This window comes from Octodon degus, unplaced genomic scaffold, assembly GCF_000260255.1.
Source record: "Octodon degus isolate 3935 unplaced genomic scaffold, OctDeg1.0 scaffold00109, whole genome shotgun sequence".
Classification (NCBI taxonomy): Eukaryota; Metazoa; Chordata; class Mammalia; order Rodentia; family Octodontidae; genus Octodon; species Octodon degus.
Genome location: NW_004524685.1, coordinates 8,563,017 through 8,568,894, shown reverse-complemented (window position 1 = coordinate 8,568,894; position 5,878 = coordinate 8,563,017). Strand labels below are relative to the sequence as shown.

The 5,878-nt window shown below is 33.3% G+C and overlaps 1 protein-coding gene across 8 annotated transcripts in view; it reads left to right on the top strand.

Moving 5' to 3' along the window:
- The first annotated feature begins 3,025 nt into the window (after positions 1-3,025).
- Adgrl2 (adhesion G protein-coupled receptor L2) overlaps positions 3,026-5,878 on the top strand; it is a 228,560-nt gene continuing 225,707 nt past the window's right edge. For all 8 annotated transcript variants that reach the window (XM_023699064.1, XM_023699056.1, XM_004639303.3 and 5 more), the window contains exon 1: positions 3,026-3,067. The gene's annotated coding sequence lies outside the window, so the exon portion shown is untranslated. The remainder of the gene's footprint in view (positions 3,068-5,878) is intronic.

Genomic DNA, 5,878 nt, shown 5'->3' with positions numbered 1-5,878 from the left:
CATCAACAATGTAAACACATCATCTTGTAGTTCTCATTAAAATTATTACATTACTGAAGCTTGACCAAAGTTGTTTCTCATTGTATAACATCATGCTCTGCCCTTAATTATTTTCTTTACTTCTCTTACCTGCACTCAAGGAAGTAAAAAAAAAAAGGAAAAAAAAAAAGATTGTTTGATATGCCAACCCAAATTATACTCAGATAAGAGTTAAATAATTCAAAGACGTGTTTAGGAGAGTTGACTTGTGAACACTAGACATTGTTTCCTTTACTTATCTGCTCTGTTACTGAGATCAGGTGACCTTTGGCAGTGCCTGTCTGGAGTGAGTTTCAAATTGGTTAAGAAAAGAATTTTTAAATAAAGAATAGTGGCAAAAATAGTACTAAAAAATTAACGAAGTAAGAAAGTTCAAACACATATTCTTTTAAGTCTCCTACTTGCGCAAGAGTTCCAAGCCTCTTTGTAAATATTTATACATGTGGGTGGAGGCCAGCTGTCTGTTAAATGGTAAGAGGTGTTAGCAGATTCATCAGGACTTGATTATAAATTTGACTGCATAGATTTGGCTCCTAGAAAAGATAAGGAGGAAATATCTGATGAAAGTGTGGATTGCTACTGACGCGACTGTTGTCATATCAATTGCTACGAAATGCACAAGGAGATAATTGCATCTAATCTTTTTAGTAGTTTTGACCGTCTATGCACTGTCAATAGGAAAAGTTATCCACAGTATTAAAAGGAAACCCTTCCCTTGCAAGCATCTCCTTACTAGCATTTTGTTTTTCTTTTTCTAAAATGTTGCTTTAGATGTCTAATTTGAATGGTTCTCTCTTAATAGTCAGATGCAGCTTTGACCTTAGACTGCAACTGCTTGGAATACTTGTTTATTGCATCAGCGGAGCAGACATCAAAAAATGTATCAATTTTTTCCCCTTTAGTTCTTAAAAAAGTGCACTAAAGCCAAAGCTGTGACATTAGAGCTTGGAATGCAGTAAGATCTAGAACGTGCTGCCCTCTTCAGGAGCCGGTGCTTAAAAAAATTTTATTATTATTATTATTTCCTAGCAGTTTAGAAACTATAAATATGAGTATAATATTTTTAAGAATAGGTATCATATACAATAAAATTCTCTATGGTTCATACTTTTTCTTTAAATGTTTGCATTAGAAATCAAATCCAAAATTTTGAATTATAAATGTGTATGACTCTGTAACAATAATTTACTTAAAAGAAACTACTTTCATAGGGAGAATTCCTAAATCATTGCAGAATTTCAGCTTATATATTTGCTATTCAAATGTTCATTTATAAAAATCTCTAACAAACTATCGTCTTTGTGAAAAGCTAGTAAGACATTCTTCATAACTTATCCTTCAGCAAAAGATCTTTTAAAAATTTGTGAATATTTTGGACCGGCTGTGCAGTTCAGTGGTAGAGCCCTGGGCCCTAGGCTTAATCATCACCACTGGAAAACCAAGTGATCGTCAGTTTCAGTGGCTTAAAATTATAATTTGCTTTTACTTATAGAAATACTATTGTGCTTAGGAAGTTTTCAAATACAGATAAATATAATTTTATTCAAAATTACTATAGTAGAAAAATGTTACAGGGACTGAAATATTATCTGGAAAACTCAAGTAAATCTATATTATTTATTAAAATTTACTAAAAAAGTAAAATAAAATTTACTTAGCAATTGGTTAAGTTTGATAAAGAGACATGAACTGTGCACTTTCTTAAAATTATGTGTATGATGTTTAAAAAAACACAAAGGAAGTGAATATAACCCATATTTAATAACATTAATTATCAGGATGAGATAAAAACATATTTTCTTTATCCTGACATATTATTTTATACTTATGGACAGAAAATGAACCAATTATTGAAAATGAAAAGTAAATGTTTATGAAGAATTTTAAAGAACATAATTTTTTCAAGTATATCTTTTCCAAGTACAGTTTTGGCCTAGTTCTTATCATGTTATATAATCAATAGAAAATGGCAACAAAATAAATGATTTCTTATCAGGAAAAACGAGCTTGATATTCAAATTTTGTTTCTCAGCTTCTACACCTGATTTTCTTATCAAGATTCAACAGAAAATTCACTTACATTTAAATGGATGCAACCTCTGACAGGACAAAAAAATTTTAATTTAAATTTAAATTTTAAAAAAGATACAAAGGAAAGATCATTTTGTATTTATATATACAAAATAATTAGGATAAATTTACAGCTACTTTCGCTTAACTCAATGAGAAGAAAGAGGTGTACTAACAGTGTTTGGACAGAATATCCTGTCTGCTTCTTGTACTATGGATATCCACTAAGAAGATAACAATGCACAGAGTATTGAATATCAAAACTGTCCTATTAATCAGCTGTGAAACTGTCTCATTCATATTTATTTCTCAATAAAAAGTAAATATATAAAAAAATAAAAATAAATAAATGGATGCAGTGGTCATGAATGTTGACCTACAAAAACTAGACTGTCCCCCCTGAATTCTTTAAGGGAAAAGAATTCAGGGGCTGAGACTGGGCGTGGTGGTGTGCCCCTCTAATCCCAACACTTTGGAGGTTGTAACACGAAGATTACTATGAGTCTGATCTTTGTAGTGAGACCCTGTAGACCATGTAGACTCTGTAATAAGTACATTAAAAAAAAAAAACAAAAAACATTCAGGGGTAGCTGTCTCTTGGCATTCAGTGAAAAATTCAACTGTGTTCAAAAGGCATAGTGAAAAAATATCATTAACCATTGTCTCTTAATCCTGTAATATTTGTTTTCAGAAAATATAATCTTTTATTCCGTGTCTGAAAGTACTCAGCCTCACCACTGTTTAATCCTAAGGTCTTTCTGTCCAACGACATGTTTGAGAATTCTTACAACACTGATTTGTGCTTTGTTCAATACGCTGACTTCATTTTTGTTTTGCTGTTGATGCATTGCATGTGGCGGGTAGGATCCCCGCGGACGGAGGCGTAATAAATAATAATGTTTTCTTTGCTTTCTAGGGCATTTATGGCACAATGATAAATGTCATCTTTCCCAGTATGGTAAGTAAGGACTCTTTATATATTTGATAGTGTCAAACAAAACCTTAAAAAAGAAAAAGAAAAAAGTGAATTGTTATAATAAAAATGGAGTATCCATTACTAAACATAGTGCATGCTCTGATAATTACAAAGTTGCTTATACTTTCACGCATAAACACTGTATTCAAACTCCATAAGCATTTTGATGTTCTCACCAAATATGCCACAGGCTCCTTGAAGGGAATAGGTTTTGCTTTCTCCATTAGATTGCACTTGACCATAGTGCATTCAATATTTTGTTTTCTGGGGCAATTTATTTCAATATATACACAGATATAGAAATAAATGTGATTTACATTCTATGACCAAAAAGATAAAGTGTATCTGTGATACATGTTGAAAGTGGGTGACTAAGAGTCCTTTGGAATTTTTACTGTTACATACAAAGTGATTATAATTTATTTTTGACTGGGGCCTCACAACATCTGTGAATTTTAAAATGTTTATTTTCTAAAAGCACACACTGTAACTTCTAAGTGAGCTTGCCACCCTGTGAATTCTGTTAAGCACATGATTCTGCTGTCCTTTTGTTTTCATGGCATTAAAGGTAATATTCAGGCTTAGTTTTGATCATAACTTCTTTACAGCCCAAATAACAATAAAACCTAGTGTAAAATATCCAGCAAATTATTACTGTAGCTTATGAAAGCTTTTTTCCCCTTAGTAGTTCTTGATTATTCTCTAGAAAACTAAGGAATTTTTCAGGTTGAAAAATAGCACTTTGAAAAAAAAAATGAAAAATAGCACTTTGAAATAAAATAGTTATCAGATAGTGTTACATTAGTGAACAAACAGGACAAAAATAACTATATTATATGTTATGTATTTCTGTATAGAAGGGAGAAAAAATTGGTACTATATTATGGGTTTAGGAAAAAGACTCACAAAAGAGACTGGGCGTGGTGGTGTGCACCTATAATCCCAGCACTTGGGAGGCTGTAAACAGGAGGATTACTGAGTCAGATCTGTGTAGTGAGACCCTGTAGACCTTGCACTAAATACATTTTTTAAAAAAGACTCACAAAAGACTTGGAATATAATTATCTGAAGATTCTTCATTTCTCAGTTTCATATGATAATACATACTATTTTTCTAACCAGAACAAACCCATTATTTGAATAATAAACTATTAAAAGTATACACGTATATCTACATATACACATACGTAATTAAAAACAGCTTCTTTGTACTAACTGCATCACCCAAATGATATCATGTAATTAAAAATAAATTACCTTCAACGTACTTCCAGGAGGAACTAAAAATATAAATGAAGATAAATTAGTTAAAATAAAAAAGGATGTAGAGTGAAAACAAATCTACACCTCTAAAACGTTCCAGGAATCGAACTCATGACCTTGTGCCTGCCAGGCATGCGCCGTGTGGCTCAGCTGTATCCCTGGCCTGAAATGCTTTGCTCTGGTACAAAAGTACTTACAGAAGGAAAGCTTTTGTGCGCAAAGTAGACCCATAGTTCCACCTTGGCCTTTGCATATAAGAATTGGCATTTTATTAACTTTGACAAGAAGGAAGGATCTACATAGCAAAAAGTTAAAACACGAAGGTGAAGTACTTAAACTCTTGCTTCATGTTAGAAAGCCACCTTTTTGGTGGGAAAGAACACGATTTCTCCCTGAAACCGTTGTCAGTCTGCGGAGCTGCTCTGTGGGAGGGCACTTGCCGTGCGTGTGCAGATTTGATCCCCAGCACCACGCTTCCTTTCAAAGCCACCTTTGCAACTAGAATATGGAACGCTCGTGTTAAGATCTAAGATGAAAAGAAAATGAAGTATAACAGACAGCTAAGCAAATATAAAGACACTTTAGCAGAATAGCTCGTAACTTAAAATAATAATAAAAAATTGTTTATCAAGAATAGGGATGCGGTTCAGGGATGGAGTTCTTATTGGACATGTGCAAGGCCCTGGGGTAAACCTCGAGTGCCGCAAAGGTAGGCAGATAAGTAAACAAATAAATAGCTATATAAATACATAAAACCATTATGTTTAAAACAGACAGGCAAGAGCCAGCCAAATAGCTCAGTGGATTAAAGCGCCTGCAAGAAAGTGCAGGCGCAGGGGCAGGGGTTCGATTCCCAGGCCTACCGTGCCGGCCCAGCCCATGGGGCACGTTGAGATGGCAATTGAGACTGGGCGTGGTGGCATGCTCCTGTAATCACAGCTCTTGGGAGGCTGTAAACAGGCGGATCACTACGAGTCCGATCTAGTATTTAGACCCTGAACACCCTGTAGACCCTTCCCTAAAACACAAAACATAAAAAAAAAAAACAAAAAAAAAACAGACAGGCAAATAAACAACTATATAAATATACAAAATCATAATAAAATAAGTATTAAAACATATTTGATATATGTGTACTGTTTTTAATGTTTTATCAATTATTACACTCTCTTTAAAATAGATGAAACCAAAAAAGACGAGGAAAAAACTGATTGTTTGAAAGCAAGTGCCAATATTCAGTTATTTCTCAATCTTGCATAACTATATCTATTAAACTGAGCAACAAATTTGATGATAAAAATAGATAATATAGCAACCATTGCTAATTAGCTATTCCTGTTTTGAAAATCTGTAACATATGCATTATTGTGTGTTACTATTTCTGTCCTTTTTTTTTTTTCTGTTTTTGCTTCTGTTTTTACTCTTCAAAATAAAAATTAAAAAATATTTGAGGGGCCGGCGAGATGGCTCAGAAGGATAAGCGCTTGACTGGCAAATGCAAGGATCTGAGTTCAATCCCCGGTTCAGAAA